The sequence below is a fragment of the Drosophila biarmipes genome, unplaced genomic scaffold (genome assembly GCF_025231255.1).
Source record: "Drosophila biarmipes strain raj3 unplaced genomic scaffold, RU_DBia_V1.1 ptg000004l, whole genome shotgun sequence".
Taxonomy (NCBI): Eukaryota; Metazoa; Arthropoda; class Insecta; order Diptera; family Drosophilidae; genus Drosophila; species Drosophila biarmipes.
The window spans coordinates 2,580,009-2,591,261 of record NW_026114526.1 but is presented as its reverse complement, the minus strand read 5'-3'; positions in this window follow the sequence as shown (position 1 = coordinate 2,591,261).

The window sequence follows — 11,253 nt, the reverse complement described above, 5'->3', positions numbered from 1 at the left end:
ATGCCGAATGAAGTCCAAACGGCATTACTCTCCACTGGAATAAGCCCTTTCCCGGCACTGTAAGCTCAGTGTCCTGCCTGTTGCTTTCTTTCAGCGGGATTTGCCAGTAACCGTCCTTCAGGTCCAAACTGCTTATGTACCGTGCCTCTCTCAGCTGGTCGAGGATATAATTTATTGGAGGCATCGGGTAGGCACCCTTTATCAATTTGGCTCGTCCACATTCGCATTGATCTCCCCTTGCACTTTCGGGTTCTTGGGGTAGTATCCCAGCTTTATTGGTTTGTCGTCCTTCATCGTTATTTGATGCTCTGCCCTGTTCGACGTGCCAGTCATGGTTTTGAAACTGGATAGCCTCTCCTCGAGCCACCCATTGTGTCGATTCCTGGCCGGTATTATCACCTCGTGTCCAGCACACCTTATCTCGGTTCCGACTTGAGTAAGAAAGTTACATCCTAACACCAATGAATCCACTACCCCTGGTAGTATCAGCAGGCTCATGGTCAGTCGACTGTTCCCGAATGCGATTTCCACCTCCAGCTGTTCATAGATCCCGCCGCACCTTCCGTCTGCCAACCTAACTTGTCGGCAGTTCCTTGCTTAGAAAGCTCGCTGTTGCCCCGGTGTTGATCGTGGCCTTGTATGTGCCTCCCCCAAACGTCACCGCTGCGGACAACTGCTGCTCCTCCTCGATTAGCTCGCCCGTTAGTTTGTAGAGGTAGCATCTTGCGACCCCCGCTCACCTCTTGCTGGCAGCACTCGACGCTCCCGACCCCTACTCTCCCGCACACCCAGCAGAATAACAGGCGTTGGAGTCGACATCCTCGTGCCCAGTGTCCGTGGCCGCCGCACCTTTAGCAGGCCTCATGGGGATCTGCAATGTGTGTCGTTCCCCGCGGCCTCTTGATTTGTTTGCTTTCTGCTCGCTACGAGATTCGTGCGGCTAGTTTAGTAGATTGTGTGTGTTCGTCCCACCGCCCAGTAGTTCAGTGGGAAAGCACAGATTTCACGGGCTCGTAGTGGGTTTATTGCGGGTATAAGTGCAGTCAGCTTTATTATTTGCTTTTCTCGCTGTTTCCGACGGTACGGGTTGCCTTGATGTTCGCTCGCCTCGTTGACACGGTGTTCCAGTTTTGTAGCTCACTGAAGATACTTGTCCGCTGCTTTTTCTTAACGCGTTCGCTGCTTTATTCAGACTCGCTATGGGGTCAGCCGTGCGGGCTCAGGGAAGCGTAACCATTCTCAGAATAGGGTGAACAGACTAACGAGTTCTCCAGGATCACTCCATTCGACACATGACCGCCTGTCCCTTGCTCTGACCCGGATGGTCCCACTGGGGTTTCCGCTCAGGTCGCGCGGACGGTCAAGACGAAACGCCCGCTGCCTCGCGCTTCACTTCGCTTCTACGCCTAGAGTAAACCGGCCTTCACTGCTCAAATTCTGGCAGACCCTCCAGACGTAACGCCAGGACTTCATTGGCAGGAATTAACAGATCGCCTCGACTTAGCCGTGTGGTGCCCCTTTAGAACTCAGCCACCTCTGTCTCAGTTCGGAGATTCCTTGTAATCCCAATCCCGTCGACGTGACAATCTTGTTGCTTGTAGGCTCCCACGGAATTGCTTTCGACGACTAGCCTTGTTGTGGCTCCCTCGTAGTTTGCTTGCTTGGTTTTCTGTTCACTTGGTATTTGATCGACTGCTTGTCTTAACTCTTCGACTCTTCTCCTAGTGATCGACTGATCGTGTTCGAACCCAAAGCACAATTCTGATAGCCACTCAAAAGCTACACAATTGTCACCAATAACAAGAAAGGAAGTTAACTTCGGCAAGCCAAAGTTTTTATACCCTTGCAGATATAAGAAATAATCAACTTTAGTAACACCATGCGAACTTTTTAAGTATTGTTGCTGACTTCAGTGATTTTAAAAAAAAGTATTTCATTATATTTTTCAGATTATTTTTTTGACATCTCTATGTTAGAGTAATCCGATTTGTATCAAATTAAATTGGAAATTCCAAAAAATATAAAAAATTAGGATCCCAATATTATAATATAATATGTCAAAAAGCCCCAAAGCTATCATTTATTTCATATTCTTATGACAGCTACATGATATAGTCGTACGATTTTAATAAAATTTAAATCGAAATTCAGAACATATTAAAAAATGTTATTTCCAAGCTTAGAAGAATATATGTCGAAAGGCACCAAAGCTACAATTTGTTTCATATTATTTCCCACCAATTTTCCGATCGTACCTATGACAGCCACATGATAAAGTCTTCCAATTTTAATAAAATTTAATTCGAAATTCAAAACCAATTATTATTTATCAAGCGTAGGAGTTATATATTAAAAAACACCAAATATATAATTTTTTTTACCGATGGTTCCTGTGGGAGCTGTAGGATATATTTGTCCGATCCGGCTGGTTCCGACTTATACACAACCTGTAGTAGAAATAAGACTTTTGGAAAATGTATAGCCCGATAGCTTTAAAACTGAGAGACTAGTTTGCGTAGAAACGGACGGACAGACGGACTAGATCGGCTCGTCTTGTGACGCTGATCAAGAATATATATACTTCTGACTGAAATCATTATACCCTCTGCAAGGGTATAAAAAGATCTAAAGATCAGAACCAAAGTTGGTGTTTGCCTTGTTGTTATTGGGTATTTCAAATAAACTTACGGTCAAAACATTTCAAATAAAAAGTTAACGCAGGCCTAAAAAAAAACAAAAAACACAACTAGTATATCCTGGCTATTAAGAAAAAGAAATCGTTTAATAACACAAGGAAAATATGTAAAAAATAACTTATGTGCGAATAGTCGTGCGTAAGCAATGCAAAAACAGAACTCGGTAAATCACACTTTAGAAAATCTGTTCATGGTAAAATGTTAAAAAACATTAAAAACAAGTAAGAACGCGACTTACTCGATTATCAGATACCTGTTACTCAGCTTGGGGAAGAAAATAAAAATGGAAATATATACATTTGCGCCACCTACCGGCTATTTTGGTATTTGCTATGGGGGCGGCAGACAGTTTTAAGCGGTTAAGCCCTTTGGGGGCGTTAGAGTGGGAGTGACAAACATATTTTTAGGACAATCGAAAGGTTTTAATAAAACAAATAAATTTTAGCAAACAACAAAAAATGTCTCGAATGACAACTGTGACCACCACCGTTTTGGACGGTTTGTGAGCGTTAGAGTGGGCGTGACAAATTTTTTGAAGCAATCGATAGATATTGATCAGACAAATAAATATCAGTTAACATTTTTTTTCTAGCATAAAAACTGTAGGAGCTAAAGATTCGCGGATTGTGGGCGTTGGAGTGGGTATGGCACCATGCTGAAATAAACTTGCGCTACGCAGGAAGCCCAGGAATCTGCATGCCAAGTTTGGCTGTTCTAGCTTTTAAAGTTTCAAGATCTCAGCATTTATACGGACAGACAGGCAGACGGACATGGCTAGATCGACTCGGCTGGTGATCCTGATCAAGACTATACTCGTATATACTTTGTAACGAACTGATTTGTTTGCTTTCTGCTCGCTACGAGATTCGTGCGGCTAGTTTAGTAGATTGTGTGTGTTCGTCCCAACGCCCAGTAGTCCAGTGGTTTTATTGCGGGTATAAGTGCAGTCAGCTTTATAATTTGATTTTCTCGCTGTCTCCGACGGTACGGGTTGTCTTGATGTTCGCTCGCCTCGTTGACACGGTGTTCGAGTTTTGTAGCTCACTGAAGATCCTTGTCCGCTGCTTTTTCCTGACGCGTTCGCTGCTTTATTCAGACTCGTTATGGGGTCAGCCGTGCGGGCTTAGGGAAGCGTCACCGTTTTCAGACTAGGGTGAACAGACTGACGAGCTCTCCGGGATCACTCCTCTCGATACCCGACCGCCTGTCCCTTGCTCTGTCCCGGATGGTCCCACGGGCTTCCGCTCAGATCGTGCGGACAGTCAAGGCGGAACGCCAGGAAGCTGCCTCGCTTTTCACTTCGCTTCTGTGCCTCGTGTAAACGAACGTTCCACCCTAGCCTCACCCTTTCGCGTACTGTCCGTGCCGTTCCTGCGGGCTCCATTCTCCTTGCGTGGCCGTTGCGGTGTGGTGTCCTGCTTGCTGGTGGCGTTGTCCTGCAAACTGCTCCTGACAGGGTGGCTGTAGGTCTTGACTTCTGTGCTGGGTTCGAGGGCATACGCCGATCCGGGACTTCTCTCCCTTCTGGCTCGTGACTCTCGGGGTTCTGTTGCGCCGCTCCGGGACTTCTCTCCCTTCTGCCTCGCTACTCTAGGGGTTCTGTTGCGCCGCTCCGGGACTTCTGTCCCTTCTGGCTCGCTACTCTAGGGGTTCCGTTGCGCCGCTCCGGGACTTCTCTCCCTTCTGGCTCGCTACTCTAGGGGTTCTGTTACGCCGCTCCGGGACTTCTCTCCCTTCTGGCTCGCTACTCTAGGGGTTCATTCGCGCCGCTTAACTTAACTTAGCCGTGTGGTGCCTCCTTAGACCTCTGAGTTCGGAGAGTCCTAGTAATCCCAATCCCAAACGTCTCGACGTGACAATCTTGCTCCTCGTTGGCTCCCACGGCACTGTTTCCGACGACTCGCCCTGGTGTGGCTCCCTCGTAGTCTTAACCCTTGATGATCGTACTCGACTGATGCTCTCGACTGACTGCTCGCTCTTGACTGACTGATCTCCACTGAATGACTGAATGATTTTTGCTGCCTGCGCCCTGCGGGTTTATATAGGGCCTCTGAGAACCGTTATTTCCCTTTTGCACACGGCCCGCCAAAACTCTCCACATCGGGTCCAAAGTCCATGGTTCCTGTTTGACCCTCTTGTCCTTGACGCACTGCTTCCCTCCGCCGTCCAGCCTGATGCTGCCGTCCCACTGATCCCAGAGACGCATGTGGCATGTGTGTGTGCCGCACCGCAGCCGGGATGTGGCACCTTCTTTCTCGGTCCAAAGTTCACGGCCGCGTCCAAAGTCCGGCGGCGTCCCGTTACTCCTTTTTGCACACGGCACTCTCGCCCGCCAAGTCGCCACACTCTCTTGGTCTCCGAACCCTCTTGCTCTCCAAACTCTCTCGCTCTCCAAATTCCTTGTCTCCAAACTCTCCTCCTGTCCAAACTCTCACGTTCCCCAAACTCTCACGTTCTCCGTCCTCGATCTCCAAACTCTCTCGTTCTCCATCCTCGATCTCCAAACTCTCTCGTTCTCCGTCCTCGATCTCCAAACTCTCTCGTCTCCGTCCCCGATCTCCAAACCCTCTCGTTCTTCTATCGCTCTCCGCCGCGCCGCCACTACGCAAATTCGCCGCGTACCTGGTGAGCGGCCAGCCCTCTGCTGGGATTTGTGTGGAGTTATTCAACTCCTCACAACCTACCGGCTATTTTGGTATTTGCTATGGGGGCGGCAGACAGTTTTAAGCGTTTAAGACCTTTGGGGGCGTTGGAGTGGGAGTGACAAACATATTTTTAGGCCAATCGAAAGGTTTTAATAAAACAAATATATTTTAGCAAACAACAAAAAATGTCTCGAATGACAACTGTGACCACCATAGTTTTGGACGGTTTGTGAGCGTTAGAGTGGGCGTGGCAAATTTTTTGAAGCAATCGATAGATATTGATCAGACAAATAAATATCAGTTAACATTTTTTTTCTAGCATAAAAACTGTAGGAGCTAAAGATTCGCGGATTGTGGGCGTTGGAGTGGGTATGGCACCATGCTGAAATAAACTTGCGCTACGCAGGAAGCCCAGGAATCTGCATGCCAAGTTTGGCTGTTCTAGCTTTTAAAGTTTCAAGATCTCAGCATTTATACGGACAGACAGGCAGACGGACATGGCTAGATCGACTCGGCTGGTGATCCTGATCAAGACTATACTCGTATATACTTTGTAACGAACTGATTTGTTTGCTTTCTGCTCGCTACGAGATTCGTGCGGCTAGTTTAGTAGATTGTGTGTGTTCGTCCCAACGCCCAGTAGTCCAGTGGTTTTATTGCGGGTATAAGTGCAGTCAGCTTTATAATTTGCTTTTCTCGCTGTCTCCGACGGTACGGGTTGTCTTGATGTTCGCTCGCCTCGTTGACACGGTGTTCGAGTTTTGTAGCTCACTGAAGATCCTTGTCCGCTGCTTTTTCCTGACGCGTTCGCTGCTTTATTCAGACTCGTTATGGGGTCAGCCGTGCGGGCTTAGGGAAGCGTCACCGTTTTCAGACTAGGGTGAACAGACTGACGAGCTCTCCGGGATCACTCCTCTCGATACCCGACCGCCTGTCCATTGCTCTGTCCCGGATGGTCCCACGGGCTTCCGCTCAGATCGCGCGGACAATCAAGACGAAACGCCGAAAAGGCTGCCTCGCGCTTCACTTCGATTCTACGCCTAGAGTAAACCGGCCTTCACTGCTCAAATTCTGGCAGACCCTCCAGACGTAACGCCAGGACTTCATTGGCAGGAATTAACAGATCGCCTCGACTTAGCCGTGTGGTGCCCCTTTAGAACTCAGCCACCTCTGTCTCAGTTCGGAGATTCCTTGTAATCCCAATCCCGTAGACGTGACAATCTTGTTGCTTGTAGGCTCCCACGGCGCTGCTTTCGACGACTAGCCTTGTTGTGGCTCCCTCGTAGTTTGCTTGCTTGGTTTTCTGTTCACTTGGTATTTGATCGACTGCTTGTCTTAACTCTTCGACTCTTCTCCTAGTGATCGACTGATCGTGTTCGACTAACCGTAATCGACCGATTAGGGTCGTACCCTTTATCCTTTGGGATCCTTCGAGCTCTTGGGCTCTTTCCTCAGTATCTTTTGAGTTTCCTTGAAGCTCTCCTCGGGCTCCTTTTCTCAGTATTTTTTGAGTTTTCTTGGAGTTCTCCTCGGGCTCGATTTCGCCGTGTCCTTCGGAAATCCTTGGAGCTATCCTTGAGCCCTTTCCTCGGTGGCCTTTGAGACTCCTTGGAGCTATCCTCGAGTTTCTTCCTTCGTATCCTTGAGCCTCCTTGGAGTTATCCTCAGGCTCTTTTCCTCGTATCCTTTTGGCATCCTAGGAGCTATCCTTGAACATTTTTCCTCGTATCCCTGGACATCCTTGGAATTATCCTCGGGCTCCTTTCCTCGTATGCTTCTCCTCGTGTCCTTTGGGCACCCTTGAACCCTTTCTTTAGTGTCCCTTTTGAGCATCCTTGGAGTCCTCCTCGGATTATTTTCCGCCGTGTCCTTTGAAAATTTTTGAAGTTGTCCTCGGACTCCTTTCGTAGTATACTTTGAGACTCTTTGAAATTTTGCTGTTGCTTTTTGTCTAACGTATCTGCTTTTAGCTGCTCGCTTATGTGCTGGGTTTGTTGTTGTTTCAGCTCGCTCACGTGAATGGTCCTCTCTTTTTTCGTGTACACGTGCACTATTGTGCAGATTACTCCGTGGCGTGGTAAGGTCCGTCGTATCTTGGGGCCAACTTTGCTGAGATCAGTCAGGCTGGTTGAGTTTTCTATGCATCCCATTTGGAGTAGCTCGTCCACCTTCGCATTGATCTCCCCTTGAACTTTCGGGTTCTTGGGGTAGTATCGCTGTTTTATTGGCTTGTCGTCCTTCATCGTTATTTGATGCTCTGCCCTGTTCGACGTTCCAGTCATGGTTTTGAAACTGGATAGCCTCTCCTCGAGCCACCCATTGTGTCGATTCCTGGCCGGTATTATCACCTTGTGTCCAGCACACCTTATCTCGGTTCCGACTTGAGTTAGAAAGTTACATCTTAGCACCAATGAATCCACTACCCCAGCTCCAGCTTTTCATCGATCCCGCCGCACCTTCCGTCTGCCAACCTAACTTCTCGCCAGTTCCTTGCTTAAAAAGCTCGCTGTTGACCCAGTGTTGATCGTGGCCTCGTATGTGCCTCTCCCAATCGTCACCGCTGCGGACAACTTCTGCTCCTCCTCGATTAGCTCGCCCGTTAGTTTGTAGAGGTAGCATCTTGCGACCCCCGCTCGCCACTCTGCTGGCGGCACTCGACGCTCCTGACCCCTACTCTCCCGCACACCCAGCAGAATAACATGCGTTGGAGTCGACATCCTCGTGCCCAGTGTCCGTGGCCGCCGCACCTTTAGCAAGCCTCATGGGGATCTGCAATGTGTGTCGTTCCCCGCGGCCTCTTTGTTGTGCTAAGCGGTCTCCACACAGTGTTCGCTGGTTGCATCTGTTGCTGCTTTGGTGGCTTCCATTGGCCTTCTCGTGGTGCTCCTGGTGCCTGCGCGACAGCAGGCTCGTTGTGGCGGTGAACATTGGTCATATCTCCGTGTCTCCTGGTTATCTGTCTCCTCGCATCTTCTGCACGTGACCTGCGTTCGTGGTGACGACTTGGCCTTCGAGAACTTGTTTTCTTGTGCGATCGCTTCCCGATCCTTTTCCAGTTCTTCGTACTCATCGGCTAGCATCGACGTGTCCAGGTCCGGCACTTTGTACGCCCTTAGGAAGATCCTTAAGCTTGGGTTGCAGTTTTCCTGAATGATCTTTAAAGTGTCTCTCGCAGAATAATTTATTGGCCTTGTCATCGTCTGCATGTCGACCATGTAGTCTTTAAATGATTCACTGAAACCCTGCTTTCGTTGCCTGACCTGAACCGACAGCCTTCTGAAGAAACCTCTCGGCAGAAAGTTAAGATGGAAGCTCTCAATGAACTCTCCCAGGTTTTCCATTGCTTATTGTTGGCGATAAACCACTTCAACGCCCTTCCTTTAAGCAACTCCGGCATCGCTCGGGGGATCATGTCTAGGTCTAAAGCGTAAGTGTTGGCGGACCATTCTACTTGTTCCAGGAACTCGAACGGTTTCTCCGCCCCGTCGAACCTGAATGGCGACTGGCTGGGTCTAGAGGTAAGCGCTGTTGTCTTCCTGTCCTGGCTTGATTCTCTCCTGTGGGCCTCCCTTTGCAAATTGTCGACGCTCAAGCTTGCTAGTAGGTTATCCCCTTCAGCGTTCGTTAGCGTGATGCCCAGACCGGCTCTGTCGTAAAACATAGCTTCCAGCTCAGCCCAGATGTCGGCAATTTGTTTGTCGCTCTCTGTCTCCGAGTAATACTTCTACAATGTCTTCCTCATGTCCTCTAATCTGCCGTCCAAGGCGACATTAAGTCTTTGTGCGACCTGGGCGAAGTCCTCCTTCTTAAGGCGGTAGATCCATTTCTTTCCCATTCTGTTTATTTTGCTTTCACCGCTGGGACAATCACGTTTTGTGCGCCAGATATAATGAACTGATTTGTTTGCTTTCTGCTCGCTACGAGATTTGTGCGGCTAGCTCAGTAGATTGTGCGTGTTCGTCCCACCAAATTTATTTTTTGTCAGAAAGCACAGAATTCACGGGTTTGTAGTGGATTTATTGCGGGTATAAGAACAGTTGGCTTTATAATTTGCTCTTCTCGCTGTCTCCGACGGTACGGGTTGTCTCGATGTTCGCTTGTTCCTGGCGCGTTGGCTCGGTGACTGCTCGACCACGATTCAGACTCGCTATAGGGTCAGCCGTGCGCTTACTGTCCGTGCCGTTCCTCCGGTCTCGATTCTCCTTGCGTGGCTGTTGCGGTGTGGTGTCCTGCTTGTTGATGGCGGTGTCTTGCGAACTGCTCCTGACTGGGTGGCGGTACGTAGCGTGACCTCTGTGTTGGATTCGTGGGCATACGCCGATCCCTTCTGGATCGTTACTCTCGGGGTTCTGACGCGCCGCTCCGGGACTTCTCTCCCTTCTGGCTCGTTTCTCACGGGACTTCACAAGTCGAGACCGTAGGCTCTCCTAGAAAATTCCACTCGAGACCGTACCGGTCGACTGCTCTCCCTTCTGTCTGATCGCGCAACTCCACTTGGCGCACGGGGCTCACGGCGGGAAACGACAAAGAAGTGCTTGGGGCAGGTTTACCCCCGAGCTCACGATTTCATGTCGCCGGCCTTCAGTGCTCGAAATTCAGAACTAATTAAAAAATGTTATTTTCAAGCTTATAAGGTTATATGTTAAAAAACACCAAAGATATAATTTTTATTTCATATTTTCCTACTAATTTTCCGATCGTTTCTATGGGAGCTATATGATATAGTCGTCCGATTTTGATAAAATTTAATTCGAAATTCAAAATTAAATAAAAAATTTTATTTCCAAGCGAAGGAGGTTAAAAGTTAAAAAACACCGAAGATATAATTTTTTAATATTATTTTACCATTAATTTTCCGATTGTTCCTATGGGAGCTATATGATATAGTCGCCCGATTTTATAATATTTAATTCGAAATTTACAACTAATTTAAAAATGTTATTTCCAAGCTTAGAAAAGTATATGTTAAAAAACACGAAAGATATATTTTTTTTTAAATTTTTTCCCCTATTGTTCCTATGGGAGCTGTAAGATATAGTTGTCTTGTCTTATATATAACCTAGAAAGAAGACTTTTGCGAAGTGTAGTAGACGTTAAAGGATTGAAAGTATTGGCTATCAACTTCTTAATAATATGGCTTTATTTGTATGCTCGTGTACCTTGTATTCGGTTATTAGGATTACAGCCTACTCTTGTATATTCGTTTCCAATATAATTTATTTATACATCTTTAAATCTTGATCATCATAGTTTCCAGGTTTACTAAGAAAAATTAGAGAGTACAGACCAGGAGTAAGATCACAACTCATTCCATTAGAAAATGTTATTTTATTATCTTTAATTTTTAGTTCTTTATTCCCCAATATTAATGAATTTTTTGCAGTTTTTTTAGATTCATAACCTTTATCCAAAACATTTCCTCTGGTCAAATTACTGATATTAAAATCATAATTATAACTAGTGCTTTATCTTCTAGATCTGCGTCCAGACCCATATCGACCTCTTCTGTATACATTGGTGAAGTTGTTGCATTTTACAAACTTTATGAGGAAAGAATATACATTTTTCGAAATTCATGTAGTCACTCCGCAGTTCCTAAATAATACTGTTTAGGGAACGCCATTATCTGTAATATTTATTTACCATTTCCCAATAAAAAAGATTCGATATATATTTTTCATTATATTTAAAAAAAAGGGCATTTATTGTTTTAATCTTAAAATATCACATTTTTATTGATTATTGGCATATTTCTAATAATAAATTGTTAGACATTTTTTATTAAATTTAATGTACTTTTTGATAACTTGGTTTTGGACGCTAATTAGTTGTACAGGGCTGTACTGTTTCTGTACTATTTCTGCACTGTTTCTGTACTATTTAGTTGGAAACTTTTATCAGCTGTTCTAGTC